The sequence below is a fragment of the Mirounga angustirostris genome, unplaced genomic scaffold (assembly GCF_029215605.1).
Source record: "Mirounga angustirostris isolate CCGP_5_RB_7025 unplaced genomic scaffold, mMirAng1.0.hap1 SCAF_2, whole genome shotgun sequence".
Taxonomy (NCBI): Eukaryota; Metazoa; Chordata; class Mammalia; order Carnivora; family Phocidae; genus Mirounga; species Mirounga angustirostris.
The window spans coordinates 12,778,292-12,797,676 of NW_026991710.1; the positions used below are offsets into that span (position 1 = coordinate 12,778,292).

General features: G+C 41.5%; 1 protein-coding gene and 1 long non-coding RNA gene across 12 annotated transcripts in view; one reads left to right on the forward strand and one right to left on the reverse strand.

The window, feature by feature from the left end:
• LDB2 (LIM domain binding 2) overlaps window positions 1-19,385 on the reverse strand; it is a 388,815-nt gene that overhangs the window by 111,874 nt on the left and 257,556 nt on the right. The window lies entirely within an intron of this gene.
• Window positions 1,655-16,317, forward strand: LOC135363574 (uncharacterized). Its single transcript, XR_010409311.1, has 3 exons — window positions 1,655-1,774; window positions 2,044-2,135; window positions 15,856-16,317. It is a non-coding gene; the product is annotated as an uncharacterized LOC135363574 (long non-coding RNA).

Here is a 19,385-nt window from a genome sequence, read left to right on the forward strand (position 1 = left end):
TATAATGCTGCAAGTCAATGATCTGGGAACCTCATCTCAATGATGGTCCACTGTGGGATATAATGCAACAAGACTAGGGGCTGGGAAGGTGAGAAGAAAGAGCAGAAAGAAGTTGGTTATAAAATTCCAAAGATTGACCTTTCTACTCTCCACCATTGCTGAGCTCTGAGGGGAAGGTCAAAAATTGAGAAGTGATGAGTCTACAAAGTATTGGAGCTCAGGAGTCTCCATTTCATTGCCCTTAGTGTGGCATATGGAAGGTGCTGCATGATCTGGCCAACACTGCCTGCCTAACAATAACAAGCATCCCATACTCCCATAGACCTCAGTGCTTTACCTACACAGCACCTTCCACCAGGACTGTTATCGTCTCCCATCACCCTTTTTTCCTTCCTTCCCACATCCATAATCTTTCTGGTGAACTCCTACATATACTTCAAAACCCAGTTCAAAGACCATTTCTTTCAGTAAGTCCTTACTGACATCTGGTGATCTGCCCCCACCCCAGGATCTCAGGCTGGGTTAGAGGAGCCACCTATGGCCTCCCATAAAACCAAATATTTCTTCTAATGTAATATGCATCACACTATTATAATTTCCTATATGGATGTCTTTCTTCCCTATTAACTGAGTGCCTGGAGGGCAGAGCCTATGGCATGTATATCTGTATCCCAAATGCACACTGGAGGGGGTCAAAAATATTTTTGAAATGAATAAATAAATGTGAGGGGAGACCATGGGAGGCAAAGCAACCCCATGTAGGAAGACTGAATGCTTTGCCCCTAAGATGTGGCCGCACAAAGAGGCTCGATGCTCTGGCCCTTTCAGTGAGTTAATACACATCCCACTGAGGGGTGGGAGAAGCTGCCTTCTGAAGCCTGGCCTGACCACCCAGCTACTGCAGGCATGGAGGGCCAAGAAGCTCAAGTGAAATGAACCAGCCATTTACGAGTTGATCTGCTCCTTCTCAGTGTGTACACCCCTAGGGAAACACATCCTGATCTGTGCATGGGTAATAAAACCCCAGAGAAGACGAGAAAGGTTCCTGAATGGGCCAGAAAGTCCCTGAGCTTTGGGTTAAACACCAGGAAATGAAAAGCAGTTCTGTTTCAAGTGTTTTGGGTTTAGTGAAATTGGATGATGCATCTTGCCTAGCACCTCTTCCCCTGACTTCTAAACCCTCATAAACTCTGTGAATCAGAAACATACCAGTTGCATGCTTCTGACTCAACTCATCAAAATGTTGTTTTGTAAGGATTATGTGAGTTCCAGAGAGCCCTTGAAAAATGGCATTCCTTTTTATTATTATTTATTTATGTGACAGAGAGCGAGAGACAGCGAGAGAGGAAACACAAGCAGGGGGAGTGGGAGACGGAGAAGCAGGCTTCCCGCGGAGCAGGGAGCCCGATGCGGGGCTCGATCCCAGGACCCTGGGATCATGACCTGAGCCGAAGGCAGACGCTTAACGACTGAGCCACCCAGGCGCCCCGAAAAATGGCATTCCTTTATCTCATGCCTCTAAAGCTCCAAATAGTCCCGCAGACATGGGAGGGTGCCATATGACGTAGAATCTCTCCAGAATCTCACCATGCCTTTGGCTCCTATGGGAGCCCTGGCCCAAAGTACTTGATTCTACCCCAAACTGAGAGCCAGTGAGTTTGCCTCAGATCAGTTCACCATGCTCTGTCTTCTTAATGATTTTAGGACAAGAAAAATAATTCTTGGGAAGGCCTTTCTCAACTTTCTGACTTGATAAAATGCTCCTCAACCTTCAGTAAGTCTAATCTTTTTTACCACACCCCCCACCACCACCATTAGAGAAAACCTGTCTTACGTGTGGTTAGCCATGTCTTTGTCCTTTTAAACAATCAGCACTTATAGGGAAATAGGGAATGGATTTCAGCCCCTGGATTCAGTTCAAAGAATTAGGGCCTGAGTGCTGTGTTGGGAAAGAATATGGAGCTAGTACAGGATGCCTTGTATTAAGCATCAATTAAAAGAGTATCAAGACTGATTTCTGATGTCTGCTTTGTTTGGACACAGGTGGAACAAGTGATGGGATGCAAGCTATGTATTCGCTATCCATGGATTGTGCTAGAAGGCAGTCAGACCCTTACCTTAAGGGCTACTGAAAGGTATGTGGGGAAGTTTATATCTATACCAAGCCACTGTGGCATTTATGCTTTTGAGTTCTTGTGTTGGGAGGGGAAGGAAAGGGAAGAAATCAATTCTGTGTCTTCTTTTTTATGCCATCACTTGACTCTTTTGTGTTGGATTGCCCTTGGTAGCAACCCCACTCTCTTTTATTTGCGGTTTCTAATCTCCCCCATTAATTAGAAAACCAGGTAACCAAGCCTTCTGAAAATGTGTACAAAGAATAAATACAGTTTCAAATCAGGGCTCACGGACTCCAGTATGAGTGAAATATAAGAGCTTTGCTGCATGGGATTTACCCTTTTGGGGGAGGGAGGGCTTTGGTGATTTTTTTTTTTATCCTAGTTTCTCAGACATGTTCCATACAAGCAGAGGCTCGCACTGAGAATGGTCCCTAAAGACTAGAAGAAGCATGATCATATAGGTGGTTAGCCATCTAGAACTTTTGCAGAGTTTACGATTATTTTATAGGTGGGCAGATGTAGCATAAAATACCATCACAAGTTACTAAAGCCACAGTTGAGTTACGTGGAGGGTCAAATCCAGAAAGTCATGATTATGTCATCCCCATTTCACAGATGAGAACACCGAGGCCCAGGGAGCTAAAGAAGGCAGCTTAGGGTCATGCCCAAGGCAGAGCCAAGATTCCAGTTTGCCTGTGTCCCTGGGGAATGTCACACCAAGGTAGACAAACCTGTATCCTTCTCTGCTGCCCCAGCCTGCCTACACTTGTTTCTCTTCTCCTAAAGTCATCAGACCAAAGAAACTGGAACCCCGGGGTGCCCAGAGATCACACTTAAAAGGCACAAGGCCGAAGGCAGCCGACCCTGGTATCAGTCTGCTGCGGGAGACTACAGGAATGTTGTGTTTCTGATAGGGCTCTGATTATTTAGGAGGCAAGCTGATCCCCAGACAGTAAGATTCTGTAATTTACCTGAAGATCTTTCCTGCTGTATGACAACTTCTATTTATGTACTTTGTTTTCATCTCTGCATCTTTATTCTTTGAGGTTAATAAGAAGAATCATGTTATTACAGCAAATCCACTTACACTTGGACAAGGGAGTGCAGGGGGGAGGGGAGAAGAGGGGGCAGTCTGAGTTGGTGAGAAACCTAAGCCATATAATGATTTTAGAGAGATGACATGTTTTTTAAATTTATAATTTATCTGCCAGCTAAAACAAGAAGAACAAAAAGCTCCAAAGCAGCTTGGTGTATTAGAGCTCATATACGTCAAAGCAGTTCAAACAGGATTTGCACAAAGGAGAGCTTAGAAGCCATTTAGAAGGAAAAGCAATATAATTGCCCTAAGACTTTAGGAAGCACTATCTGCACAGCATTCAAGTTTACTCTGCAATTTGCACTCCCTGATAACAAAGAATTTCCAGATAGAAGTCGGGTTGGATCTGCTTTAATTGAAATCGGAAACCCCCATCTGATTGCAAGCAATTTCCGTGCTAAGATTCCTCAAAATCATTTTGCTGTAGGAAAACAAAAGCTCGTATTGTCCTGTGGTAGTATATCACTGGCTTTGGAAACATTTTCCTCAGCCCAGCCCAGCCCAGCCCAGCCCAGGTAAAATATTCACAGAGTCTACATTTGTGGAGGCTAAATGAATGAGGTTTTAGTCACAAAAACCCGGGTTGTTTTTCTCAACCTCACATAAGGAATCCCAATTCTTTGTGAGAAAGGTTTGAATGCTCTAAGGAAATCTTTTCCTGGGCTGCTATTTTTTTTCTGCATCCCCTTTCCTTATAGAGAGGGTGGCTTTTCAAAGAGGGCTGGTACTCACGGAAGCAACTATGTGGGTGCTTAAATGATACACTGTGACGTTTTATTCATGAATTCCACAAATATTTCTGGAGTGCCTACTCTCTGGCAGGTGCGGCGCTGGCTACATGATCGAGGGAAGGTCCCCATCTGTCCTGGGGGAGTTTAAAATCTACTCAACAATAAGCAGATGATTGCACACATGAATGTATAGTAACAAATTGTGATAAAAAGAAGCCTGGATGCTCAGTGAGAGTATAATGGAGTGGGGGGAGGACTCAGTTAAGATAGGGGCATTAGGACAGGCTGTGGAAGGAAGTCTGAGAATAAGACAGTGGGGACACGGGCATAAGAAGGAATTATTCTTCAGTGTCTTAATTGTGGAGCTTTCTTCTTCCATTCTCCTACTGAGAGTTGGCCAAGATGTAGTAGCCAAGGCCGATGTTGAGATAAAAATTGAACTAGCCAGGCCCAGGCGCCTGAGTGGCTCAGTCGTTAAGCGTCTGCCTTTGGCTCAGGTCATGATCCCAGGGTCCTGGGATCGAGCCCCACATCGGGCTTCCTGCTCCACGGGAAGCCTGCTTCTCCGTCTCCCACTCCCCCTGCTTGTGTTCCCTCTCTGTCAAATAAATAAAATCTTAAAAAAAAAAAAATGAACTAGCCGTGCCCTCTGTCAAAGGAGAGGATGCTGAGCATGCTAGGTTCTGGACCCGGGTGCCAGGGTTCACATCCTGACTGCTACTTACTGGCTACATACCTTGGGCAAGTGACTTCACCAATCTCTGCTTCCTTGCCTCTTTTTAAAAATGGAATGTTAACAGCATTCACCTCATTGGATTATAGGGTTCTAAGGATTCCATAACTTATTATGCATGAAGTGTTTAAAATAGTCCCTGGTGTGTGTGTGTGTGTGTGTGTGTGTGTTTGCAAATATAAATGGAGTTTGTAACCTCCGGGGAAGGAATAGTTACATATCTAATCATAACCTAACTGAGGGAAAGGGCTTTATGACCCAAGCATCATGAGAGCGCAAAGGAGGGAACAATGGAATCTGCTAGAAAATGTATCTTAAAAGGCTCAGCATTGCAGAAAGAAACACATTAGGCCAAGCTGAGGGCTCTGTTCTTTGATTTAACATCCTTCGCTTTCATTTGCTTCATCTGTGTAATGGGTATTACAGCCTGCTGGATTGCTATAGCCAAAGGACGCTGCCACAGGAGAGTTCTCTGTGCAGGAGCACTAGGGGACCTGGAGGAAGCGCTTCACAAATACTTGCTGAATGAACGCACAAAGCGAGAGGAAAGCTCAGGAAGTCACCTTGACCCATTCAGTCAGATACAGCTCAGGCTTGCTCAGAGAGCAGGGAATCCTCGAAAAGGGAGGAATGAGTATTGTAAGCAAAACTTAAAGAATTTTCTAGATGAAAAGGAAATGGGCACAACTTAAATGATATCCAATGTGTCCATCTCTTCCTCTATTTTCAAATTGACTTTTGCAGCTTCTGTTCTGCCAACCCTTTCCACTGTACTGACAGAGTCTGTATCTTCTTTCATTTATTCATTCATTGGGCAAATATTTATCCAATGAATTACTTGTACCTGCCAAGCACTGTTTCTAGGGCATAAAGGTAGGCAGCTTACATCCCCTGCATGCAAGCTTATCATCTGGTACTCAACAGAAATCAGGGAAGATTGTTGCAATAAAACAAAAACAAGTGCTCTGTGATAGAAGTGAGCACAGGAACTTATGGGAGCAGAAGACCGTCTTCCATTTGGAATTTGCAAAATACCGTTTAAATGCTTTATTCCCTCGTGATGCAAAAGACAACAGTGAACTCAGGCTCGGCTTCTTCAACTTTGAAATAAAGTTTCAGAGAAGAGTTTGAGAGCTTTGAAAAAAAAATGGGTAACGTTTGCAGAAGGAGGAAAACAAACTAAATAAGAATTATAATCTTTACTTGGTTTCACATTTCTCCTCTTGAATAATTACATGTAGAATTAATTCTAGACAAAGTGTTTCTAACATTGTCTGGGGGAAAAAAAACTCGCAAATTTCTGTTGCCATGTGAAATAATTTAAAGGTTAAAAAGCTAATTGTGCTAAATTGGGTCTATAGAAATTTGGCATGGGCATGACTTGGCTTCAGAGAGAGCCATGAAACAAAACCCAAAGATAGGTATAACATGCTAAACACATACCTGGCAAAAACAAATCTTTTAATGAGAAAGGGATAGCAATTACGATGAAAGCAAATAAGTATAGAGGAAGCTGGAACCAAAGAATTTTTTTTCAAATGTTGAATGTAGCTCCCATTTCACTTAAATTTATTCCTTCAACGAATATGTAACCAGAGACCTAGCCATGCAACGAACAAGCAGGAGATGCGGAGCAGTGAGCAGATGGGTCTCTGCCTTCAAGGCACTCACAGTCATGCAAAACAGCCAGGGAAGACAAAGATGACAAACCTCATCCATTACCCATCTACTTCCAAACGACTTCAGAGTATCTCGCTTTGTCAGGGTGGTTAATTCCCAATTTTTCATCCATCCAACTATCTATCCATCATCTATTCATCATTTGTTAAGCAGCTACTATGTGCCACCCTGTTTTATATATTCTTGTAGCATCCCAGACTTTTTCTTTTCTTTCTTTCTTTTTTTTTTTTAGAGAGGGAGAGAGGGGGTGGAGGAGGGTCAGAGGGAGAGAGAGAATCTTAAGCAGGCTCCACCCAGTGTGGAGCCCCACATGGGGGCTCCATCTCACAACCCTGAGATCATGACCTGAGCTGAAATCAAGAGTCAGATACTTAACCCACTGAGCCACCCAGGCACCCTGCAAACTTTTCTTTTATAGTAGTTCTCTTAAGTAGAATATACTACTTCTAAGTCTTCTTATCCCTTTATTCTGTAAGGAATACAAGGTACATTGTGGGTCTGCAAATAATGATTTGTAGAATAAACAAATAGGTGAACTAATAGACTAGTAAAGCAAGAGAGGGGTAAATGGAGAATAGTAATATAGCCTGGGAAGTGCAGTAACAGAAACTCTCTAAATCGTTGATGGATTATACAAGTTTAATTGAACTATAAGACCACCTAAGTGTGTTGGGCCATTAGAGAAGCTTCAGAGATGGTCCTGACTTTAAGGAGAAGAAATATGCCACCAGGACAATATTAGAGATGTATACTCACCCCGATCCTCCCTTTGTTTCCCAGATCCGTGGGATAAAGGAAACTAATAGTAACAGTTAATACTTTTGGACCATTTACTGCCAACCAGGTACTATTAAAACCACTCGCTACTTGTAAACTAATTTAATCCTCACAACAGGTTTTATGCCATGGGTATTACTATTATCCCCGATCTACGTATAAGAACACTGACCGATAGAGAGGTGTGGTCCCTGGCCCAGATCTTACAGTTGGTAACTGACATACACAGGATTCAAACCCGGATCAGCTTGCTCCAAATTTTTCTCCGGAAAAGGCAAATTCTATTCTAAAGGACTCCTAACAAACTGTTTATTTATTATCTGTGTCTAACTTAAGATTCAGATTTGGAACTGGTCCTTATTAGGAAATACTGTCATTTTTAGTTCAAATGAAACCATGATTTCTTGATGACACTTATCATTTAAGTTAGGCCCATTTTCGCTCGAGGCTCAGAATTCTTGTCTTTGTGATGCAGTGAAGCAAACTAATGTTTCACTGTTCTCCCGGCAGATTCAGCCTGGCTTTAGTTCTCAGCATCAGACAGGTAACAAAGTGTGTGTGTGTGTGTGTGTGTGTGCGCGCTCACGTGTGCCTGTGTGTATGTGAGCGTGCACACGTTTTGAATTTGGTTTGACTCAGGGAGCTGGAGGTAGAGAAGTGGACGATGACATTTCTCTGAGGCGTGAACAGCATTGTAAGGGAAAGAAACAGGAAGGGCACTGTGAGAGAAGCAGACTTCATTTCAGGAGATGACAGGTGGGAAACAGGAAGTTGGTATCTGAGGAGTATCTACAGTGGCCAATAGCTTTCCAATAAAGGGGCTTGGGCGCCTGGGTGGCTCAGTCGTTAAGCGTCTGCCTTCGGCTCAGGTCATGATCCCGGGGTCCTGGGATCGAGCCCCGCATCCAGCTCCCTGCTCAGCGGGAAGCCTGCTTCTCCCTCTCCCACTCCCCCTGCTTGTGTTCCCTCTCTCGCTGTGTCTCTCTCTGTCAAATAAATAAATAAAATCTTTAAAAAAAAAAAAAAGAGTTATACTGACCTTATAGAAAAAAAGGGGGGGCTTATTGTTTAGTATCAATGAAAGGAACAGAAAAGGAATGTATGCAGAAGAAATCATGTTCAATAAGAAATGAAGAAAATATAAGGTTTGTAGTATGAAAGCCCAGGGTCGTGGGGTAACTATTGGGAAAGCAGGTGGTTTAGAAACCAAAAGGACACACACAATCACATAGAAAGAAAAGTCAGAGAGGTGGGGATGGGGAATAGGGCAGGCCTTAATATGAAATTATATTAACAAAGAGAAGTAAATAACAGCAAAAACAAAAACACCCCACAGTTACTCAGAGTAATCAAAGAAGTAAAGGAGAGTGACTTAGTGTAATGGAATTTCAGAACTAGTAGCCAAGGAAAAAAATAGGCATTCTGGCACGGAGTGGAGAGGTGAAACACAGCATGACTTCCAAAGCTGGTCTCATCTCCCGGAAATCATTGCCTTAGAAGAGAGAATCTCTTAGAGGGGAAATCAAAGCAGTTTCAGATAGTATAGGAGAAAGCAAAGGGGTCATGCCTACAATATCAGGCCATCTAGGAGTCTGAACTTCCTACTGTGATTATTATGACAATGAACTACATAGTAATTATAGGAATATGTTACAGGAAAATAATGTTTTAAAAAAGAAAAGGAAAAAAAAGAACACAGAAGATAAAAGCACAGCACCCCATTTCTAAGAAAAAAAATAAATGAAAAAACAGGAAATGTCCCACAAAATCTTCATGATATAGAACAATTTGACAAGAGCATGAATTCAGCAAGCCAAAAACTTAGAGACAGGATGAAAAAATACTAGAAGGAGATAAATTTGAAAATTAAAAATAAAATCTAATAAAATACACTAAGGAATAAAATAGTGTCATTGCTGAACTAATAATAATCCATTAAGAGTTTATTTTTCAAGAACACAGATTCAAGGTCCATTTTCTCCTCACTGCCAATGACTCTCCTTCAGGTGGCCATGACCAACCACTTAGAGGTGGTTCTCGTAAGGAAACTGATGGGCCTTTATTCTGTATTGTCATTATGTGTTTAATTATTGCCCCACCTAGACTGTGTGCTCCTGGAAACATTCTCTCTTACTATTCATTACATCCCCATGAGTGAATAGATGTTGAATAAACAGACAGATAATTAGTATCAAGACTAATGCCCTGCTTTCATGAAGGCTTAAGATGGACTAAAAAGGTAAAAACCAGGGGGAGTGGGGGCACATGAGAGAACTTCCTCTTCTTTATTTTTCCTAGGGAATAAAAAAATGTTCTCCTGCCTGAACCGGAGAGTTGTTTAAGATCCTGGAACTCCACCTTTGGTGCTGGTGGAACCACCTCTATGGGAATACCTTTTGCACCATGGACATCATAGATTTGTATATTTATTACAACAATTGTTCCGGTAGATGGCAGTAGGCTGTCTTGGTCTACACAATCAGTTTGTTATAACAACTTTCTAACAGATGGGGATAAAAGTATCTTGAGGGAGAGGCACTTTTTCCTGATTCCCATGGAGACTCCATATGTGCTAATTACAACAAAGCCCAGGGCAAGGATTCAGACATAACTTAGTTCAAATCCTCATTCCACTGGTTGCTAGCCGTATGATCTTGGAAAAGTAACATAACTGCTTCGAGATTCAGATTCCTGATTTATAAAAAAGGTTGACAAATTTCCTTTTTCGTAGAGAGGTATCAAGAAGTTGTTAAGACAACACAAGAAAAATATTTAGCATGGCTAATTGTCACAAAATAAGACCTAAATGTTACTTGATATTATTATTATTACTATTAGCATTATTATCGTATTAGCATTACTGTGAAATGGTGCTAAAACCTTGATTCCTTTGTATTTTCCATACTCAAAATCAGTGTGAAGATCGTGGCTGAAAATATAGTAATCATTTCAAGCTAATAAGATACACTTTATGTCTTAAGCACTTTAAGATATTTTGTATTTGCATGTAGACATTTTTAAATAACTTCTACATTTTGGTCTTTGGTGGAGAGTAATTAGTGATATTAAAAAAAGCTATCCGGTAATTCAGTGCATCTCACAAATATAGTGTAAAGAATGAATTTTGTATTATAGTATATTATTTAATTTACTGACTTTTTCTTACAGAGAGAGTCTTGAAATGCATTCTGAGAAATAATGTTTGAGTGCAATGGCAAAAATAGCACTCTGACTTGTTCTTCCTGTTTCTTTGGTATCTCTTAAACAACAAACAACTTCTCCAAGTGCTGCCTTTTTGAGTAATTGTTGTTTGTCAAAGTTTTGTCAACTTGTCAATTGCTCACACACAGTTTATGAACACTTTCGTAGCACAGCTGTCTACAGTCTGACGAAGTTCATCTCTTTGGGATGTCATCGAATATGGCAGCCCCATTTGAATAAGTACTGTTTACATCTAAGAGGAGAGAGAGAGTTCACGGGAGATTTATAGCTGCCATTTTGGCAAATTCTGATTTTTGACAGAATTTCTTTGAATACTGAATGCCAACCAATGTAGAGACACAAATGAATGGTGTCTGGGCTTCAATAGTTTATTCCAAGCTCCAAGTGTTTCCTTAAGGAACGGCTGATCTGATGTCATTAGCTCCTACCTCCAGCAAGATACCCATTTTTCACTACCAACCTCATCATTAGGTACTTCACACAAACCAGTTTCTGTCTTAGACTTTCTAATAAAACTCCTCTCTTTCATAATTCCACCTTTCGATCCCAATAGTCGTCTCTTATTAACTCTCTCTTTTCTATTCACCTTCCATACCGGATATTCAGGCCAATTAACCTTCCGTACATCCTTGCTTTTTCCTTCTTCCCTTCCCACCATCACTCTGTTACCATTCTGGCCACCTTCCGATAATCCCATTTCCTCCCAGGGACCCAATGATATAAAGACACAAGAACAAGCACTTAATCTGGAAAAAGAAAATTCCTTACTAATGTCGAAATAAAACAACTTCCTGCTCGACGTGTCACCTGTGTTCCATTTAGGCTCTGGCAAAAGGGGAGAAAGAGGGACAACTGAAGCCTGTTGATAAAGTACAAAATCTTGTAGGCAGTAGGTTAAACCCCAACAATTCAGACTGCAGCAATTCAAAACCTAAGTGAATTCACATGGCAGTTTAGGCTTTTTTTTTTATAATAACTGTGATGAATAAAGAAAGGATCGGTAAGGCAGATTCAAAGTATAAGCCAGATTATAGGAGGAATGTTTTACCTACTTAAAAATAAATAACGAAAAGCTAAGATAAATGAATAAAATAATAATAATAATAATAATCTGGTTAAGAGAGGCAGATTCAGAACCAACAGAAGCAGGACGTTTTCTCTCCAGAAACATCTGGGGTTGTGGCTGATCTGTGTGCTTTGGAGTCCCAAGCTTAAATCCCTGACATGCCATTCCATAGCTGTGACTTTGACCTTGATCTTCCTAAGTCTGTTGCCTTGTTTGTACAATGGGATGATAATAGCATCTACTTCAAGGGCTGTCTTGAAAATAAGTAGAATGTAAGTAATTATGAGAATCACCTGGGGTGGCTTACAGAGGACCAAGTTGCCTCAGGAAGTGGGTATCATCCACTCTGGAGCCCAGGGTTTCTTTCAGCACTTTTTAGTGAGTCAACAGACAAAATAAGATGTCCCTTAAGACTCTTTTCACCCACAAATTTCATTATTCTATGAAGTAACCAAGTATTTGAGGACTCCTTGATCATTAAAATGGAGCATGTAAAAATCAATGGGCTAATTACAAACATCTTCACCTTTTCATGAAAGCACATCTCCAAAGAACAGCTTCTAAGTTACTATGACTTTCTCACATTTTAATTTTTTTTAAATAGGCCATAATTTAAAAATTTCTCTTCCTTTTCTATTTCCCCGCTTACCATTTTGACTTAGAAAAACTCAGTTTTAGAGTATTGTAAATTGCATACTGACTGTGGATCATTCTTCATCATCAGATCATTCTTCCCAACACTTTACTCCATCCTTTTAAGAGAATTATATAAACACACACTTTGCCATGTGACACTGCAGAACTTTCCAGAAAAAAAATAGGGAGAGCAAACTTCCCTAAACCATTGACTTTTGGGCTTATCTGTGCGACTTGTTTTGGTCAAAGGAGTATTAGTGGCTTGACATGCCCTCCTATATCTCTGTCATCTGCCATAATAAGAATATGAACTGAGTGGCCATTAGCCCCTGAATGAATCTGACCTACAGACTACAGCCAAACTCTATCAATCCTAGCAGAAGCCATCAGAGTTACAGCTGATTTGTAGAGCAAGAAATAAATATTTGTCATTGTATGCCACTGAGATTTTAGATTGTTATGCAGCACCATCCCAATAATAGCTCACCCATTCCCTGGACTATCAAGTGAAAACAAGACTGAATTTGAGCTGTATCTCCTTCCTCTGGTTCTCTTCCCCAGTTCGCATGGTTACAAATAATAGAAAAGATATCAGGCATTAAGAAAAAAAGGGGAAAATGGTGCAATCACGTTAGAAAAGGATTTCAAAAGATTAAAAATAGAATCACCATGGGGCGCCTGTGTGGCTCAGTCGGTTAAGTGGCCAACTCTTGATTTCAGCTCAGGCCATGATCTCGGGGTTGTGAGATCGAGCCCCGCACTGGGCTCCACACTGGGTGTGGGGCCTGCTTAAGATTCTCCCTCCTCTCTCTCCCTCTGCCCCTCCCCCTCCCCCACTCATGCTTGCACACATGCTCTCTCTCTCTTAAAAAAAAAATAGAATCACCATATTAATTCAGTATACCACTACTATCATCTACGCAAGAGAAATGGAAACATATGTCTACACACAAACTTGTACATGGGTATTTGTAATAGTGTTATTCATAATAGCCAAAAGTGGAAACACCCAAATATCCAACACTTGAGGAGTAGATCAATAGAATGGGGCGTAGCCACATAATGGAATAATATTTGGTCATAAAAAGGAATGTAGCACTGATGCATAGTATAACATGGGTGAACCTTGAAGACATTATGCTCAGTGAAAGAAGTCAGTTATAAAAGCCCACATGTAGCGTAATTCCATGTATGAAATATTCAGAATAGACAGAGCCATAGAGACAGAAAGTAGATTAGTGGTTGTCAGGGGCTGGGGGAAGGAAGTAAGGAAAGTGACTGCTAATGGCAATGGGCTTTCTTTTGGGGGTAAAAAAGTATTCTAAAATTGGATTGTGGTTATGGTTGTCCAGATCAATGAATATAGTAAAAACCAAATAATGGTGTACTTTAAATAGGTGAATTATATGATACGTGAGTTATATCTCAATACAGCTGATATACAAGAAAAACTGAAAAACTAAAAGAGAAAAATCACTCCTGAATAGTGCACAATAAGAGATATGCAGCCCCCCTGGGGATTGATCTCCTTTTTGCCAAGCAATGGGTCCTGGGCTCCATCTGCCTCTGTCTCTCCCCTGCTCACGGTCCCCAGGATGGAGCCCATGATCCTCGAAAGGCAATCAAGTGTCCCCCATCAGACTCTTTGCTTCAGCGAGACAACCCAGTCATTCCATTCTGATTGTCCCAGGGCCATGGCTCATGCCAAGCTTTCTTTCTGATACCCACCTGAGTGAACTCTGATTCAGAAACCAATATTGTGCTCAGACCCTCTCTGTGAGTCTTTGTTGACTCTTAGATCCATGCTGAGAGAGGGGGGGATGCAGCCAATGTTTAGTATATTTGCAGCCCGAGTTAGTACGCCTTACAGGCTTACTCAGCTTTGTCCGACCCTAACCCTGCCCTCTCAACATATTTCTATTGTTTTATTTCTCACAGTATCCTCTTATTGCTCCCTAGTCTATCTTCCTTAGTCGAAGATAAATTCCTTAAGTCACTTTCTTTTTTTAGTGCCTAAATTAATAAATGTTACTTTATTATTTAAAGTTTTTTCTTATGGAAGTATAGTTGACATATACTACTACATAGTTTCAAGTGTACGCCATGGTGATTCAACAATTATATACATTGCAAAATGCTCACCATGATAAGTGTGGTCACCATCCATTACCACACAAAGTTATTACAATATTATTGACCATATTCCCTACGCTGTACTTTTCATCCCCAAGACTTATTTATTTCCAGTTACAGGGAAGTAAGTGTTCCTTGTATCCTTAGCCCTTCATACAGCATCACAGTACATAGCAAGCAAGAATTCAATATACGTCTGGAATTAAAGCAGCTGATCTCCACTGTGGAGACACAGCAACTTTAAAAGGGGTGGTTCTTGTCTTAGACATGAAGGAGTCGAACGGCAGAAAGCATTAGGTAACTTGCTGGAGCCCCAGAGCTAGTGAGTGTTACAACCTAGACTGATGCTCAGAACTGCAACCTCAGATTCCAATTCTTTCCACTCCCTCATCATCAAGGAAGACATTTCAGCTAGATCTGATGAGAATTCCATAGTACATGCAAGTGCCTTTCAGCTATTCAGACCACAGACTTTTCTGGGAGGAAAACATAGTCTAAGGTATGTGCTCTTGGGCAAGCACGCGCTGTTTGTTCATCCATCTCTGTCCCTCCCCGTCTCCTCTTTCTCAGTTCCCCAGTTGGGTGAACCTTCCCGCCAAGTCATACCAGGAAAAGCTCTACAACCTATTGTGTGCTCATCCTCTGCAGTGATTAATGGCCCCGGCTCCCTTTCACATGTCCTCAGGTCGAGTGAGAGAGCTACTCTGCAGTCTGGTAAACACCATTCAGTTCTTTCCACCTTGACAGTAAAGCTTATAAGCTGACTTGCAGAATCTTAGGAATAAAGTATATATACCATACAAGCCCAATATTTTCATGCATAAAGACTGTATCATATATAATCGGTCCTTTCAACTTAACTCCTTTTTTTCTTCCTTAAAATTTCTCTTTTTTTTTTTTTAACTGAAAACTCCCAATCACTCTAGTTTTTTTTGAACCCAGCCATGGCTGGAGCAATTTCATTTATATTTATAGCTGAATTCCAACTGCATATACTCCGCACATGATTAATTCACAGATGAAGGGCTCTGAAGTTTGAATGTTCCGAGGAAGTACAAAGCAGGGCAGAGTTTAGAAATGGTAGCTGAAGCCAATAATTTGAATTTATACAAAAAAAAATCAGAAATCACAGTCTCTTATTTAAAAATTTATGATCCCTTAGAAAACTACTTTTTTATGTAGAAAAGGAAAATATTAATCCTATGTTAACTAGGTGGTGGCAAGAAGCCAAATCTCAGCTTCAAACTTCATTTCTTTATATCTTTTCTTGGCAAACCCCCAGCAGGAATGCTACCCAGAACCCTCTACCATCAAGAGGGGACTATATTATCTGGCCTTGAGGATAAGCTGAAGTAAGACTTGCAGGCCTAGCTAGGTTTATCCTGGGAATGAAATACTTTCATTCCTCATGATGAAGTATAAGTTTATCCAAAATGTTCCCTATAAAATATATGACCAAAGTCTAATTGCTCCAATGTGTTATAAACTTTTCACTTTCCTTCGATTCCTAAACACACAGGCAGATTGGCATAGGTTTAAAAAGAAAGAAAGAAAGTTGAACAGATTTCTCGTATACAAAGAACTGCAAAACCATAACCTATCTTCTACATCTGGGTAGAGTAAGTTAGTCTAAAGGATGTTTTTCTTTATGCTTCCTTCATTAGGTGTGCATTCAGACCTACCAGGAACCATGGGAGCTGCTGTAGATCCAGACTGCCTGGATCCCGGATCTACCACTCACAGCTCTTAAGCTCCATGCCTCTGTTCCTCATCTGTAAAATGGGATGCCGATAATTGTGCCTACTGCACAAGTCTAGACAAAGCGCTTCAGATATAGAAGCATATAGAAAACAGGGAATCAATATTAATTCATTATTATTATTATCAGAACTTAGAGACTAGCACAAATTACTGAAAATTAAACTAATAATGAAAGGCATGCTATCAATTACCTCAGAAGTGCAGGCTGTTTGGAACAATATGTTAAAGAATTTATAAAGCTGGGGTGCCTGGGTGGCTCAGTCATTGGGCGTCTGCCTTCGGCTCAGGTCATGATCCCAGGGTCCTGGGATCGAGCCCCGCATCGGGCTCCCTGCTCCGCGGGAAGCCTGCTTCTCCCTCTCCCACTCCCCCTGCTTGTGTTCCCTCTCTCACTGTGTCTCTCTCTGTCAAATAAATAAATAAAATCTTTAAAAAAAAAAAAAAAAGAATTTATAAAGCTGGTGACTGTCACAGAGGAAACAATCTGTTTTAAAGAATATTCATTCTTTCCCTTTACCCTGTAGAGGTCTTGTGCTGGTGGTGGTAGTGCTGGGGAGTTGTCTCCCATTTCTGCCCCCAACTGTGGCCCATGTCCTGGATCTTTTCAACATTGCTCATTAACACAGAAGAAAGCATGCTCCCCTTGAAAGAAAGCTTTTCTGCTATTTAATCAAGCAAAGGAGTGGTTAGACGCACAGTGCCTGGAACCCACATGCCTAACTGCTAATCCCGGTACCACCACTTCCAAGCTGTGTGACCCTGGGCAAGTTCATTGACCTCTCTGTGCCAGGTTTCTTCATCTGTAAAATGGAGATAATGACAGAACTTGAGAGCGATGTGAGCACTCAGTGAGTTAATACATGCAAAGTACTTGGAACTGGGCCAGTAACACAGTAAATTCTAAATAGCGCATTTGCTACAATTATTATACACATTCTCCTTGTCTTGTCAGTTTGCTTATTGTAATTCTTTCATCCATCCAGCAAATTCTTTCATTCCTTGAGGGTTCACTGGTTGCATTGAGGTTCAGGTTGTGTGTTGAGATTACAAAGAATCTAAATTCAGGACAATTTCTCTAAAGATAGATGTTCAAAGGGAGAACAATTGTCTCATTTCTTTCCCATAGTCATTTGTACACTTTAAAAACAATATGCATTGGAACTCAACTTACACCATTTAATACTTGAAACAGATTTGTGTCTGTGTTTTAAAATACCAGTCCCGCAATGTGTAGCAACAGTTGGTAACTTCAACTGGATTGTGACATCTCTTCAAGTGAACACATTGAACGACACCCTCAAGATTATCAGAGCCATCTCAAATGTGACTCATCCTGATACTTTCATTCCTGTGCTCCCACAGTATTGTCATATAAATGCTCACTCTCCTTTCTCCTAGAAGAGACAACACTTCCCTCTCAAGTTCAGGTTCTACTTCCCAACCCAAAATGTAAAAGCCCTTCTAGAATAATACTCTCTTCATTCCCCGAATGTTATCACATTCACAAGCAATTCAGTTTTTGCCAACCTTTCTACCACTTTCTTCCTGTGTCCCTTCATCCCCAGAGTGTCTTACATTCATTTTGTCACTACAGCTGAAATAAAATCAACTTTTGCCTGGAGACTTTGGGAGGATTTTTCTATGTTTTACATAGTTTGGGGAATGACTGTGTGATGCGGGTTTGAGGAGGATCTGCATTTTGTGTTCAGTTCTGCTTCAGCAATCAGTCATTCATTCATGTGTGTCTGACGCGTGTGGTCATAACAGATAAGGTGAGGGTCAGATGTGACGGCAACTAAGGGAGACAGGACTCACAAGGACTTCGTTGTAACTCCACCGTTGGGCTAATCAAGTGTGTATTTTAAGTACAATTCTTTGCTTTTACTTAAGTCATTAGTGCCCATGAATAAATTAAAATGCTTTCGACTTTCCATAGTTGTTTTCACATGCCCCTCCAGAAGGCAAATTCCAGTCAGTATTTCCCCTGAGAACAAGGGTCTGGGGAGGAGTTTCGTCTGTTTCGGAGTTAACACAGGATGGCCACACTGAGCAGCTTTACTCCCTCAGCTGGCCCCCTTGGAGCATGGGGTTGTTTTCCGACTGACTTTTCAAAAAATGCCTAGACCTATAATACAACATGAAAGCTGAAGATATTTGCCCCAAGTAATGGGATTTAGAACAGGGATGTGGTCTTCCCTTGGCTTTGCCATAACCAGATCCCACCGTGGCCTTGTGTTCTCTTTCCCTTTGCCAAGGGATCCAGATTATTCCCCCAATGGACTTGGTCACTCAATCCTGACCAAAGAATATCAGCAAAACACATGATTTTACTTTGCTGGGGAAGGCACGCCAGAGTCAAAAAATCTCATTAAGACACTTGCTCCTCGAAAAACCTCATTAGCCATAATATCCAAAGAATGCTACCAAGGCTGTGCTTTCTTTTTTCAAGTAAAAAAAGCAATTTATTTTGCATGTTAGCAACACATACGCAAAGCACCTGAAATTAATGCACCTTCTTCAGAACTTAAAAGCCACTTAAACAGATTGGCTTATTCCAGGAACAAGGACTAGAATGTCAAGTGTGAGTCCAAAGAGGATGGAGGATGCTTTGTTGCTGAATGGGAAACCCTGAACAGTTCTGAACACAGGATACGGCCAGGCTGATGTATTTTTTAACTGCCCTCGACCTGACAGAGCCTTCTGCCCTGCCTTGGGGGATGAGGGTGGGGCCAGTCTGCAGAGACACAGATCAGGAAGGAGATGCTGAGACGCTGGACACCTCAGGAGTGTCCCCAGCCTCCACCTGTCTGCGGGCACAGGGAAAGAAGAAACAGCTTTAAAGAAGCCATATCCACAATACAGCAGGTGTGAAACAGGAAGTATCAGGAACTCCCACTTTTCAAGGGAAGGGGGCTCCTTCAGTGGCACTGGATTATATTCAATCCTTCCCGCAGCTCCCCCGAGGACACGGTTTTTATTTTTAGAGGAGCCTCCATTTGCTGACTGTCGTGAAGGGAACACTCAGGAGGAGCTATTACCAGTCACTTGTTTCGGTAAACACTGAATGTAACATATGCCTCTCAAGTAATGTGTATCCAAACATACAATTTACAAATAATTAACATCATGTTAATTAGTCACATTAATTTATGCCACTTTGTGGAATTATTTCCTCAGAGTGTTTAGGAACGCTGCCAGGAGCTTGAGCCAAACAGTGTGAAAATGTGTTGAAGTTGACTGTTGTGAGTAGCTGTGAAACAACAGCTTGAGCAAGTTGCTGCCGGGGCCCCGCACGCACGGATCGCGCCCCACCTTCGGGCGGCCCCGCCCCGCATGTCAGGTGCACGGCCCCTTTCCTGCCTTATGCCCTCTCTTTCGCGTTCAGAGGTCTGCTGATCGCTGCTGGGTGCCCACTGTCCCCGCCACCAAACAT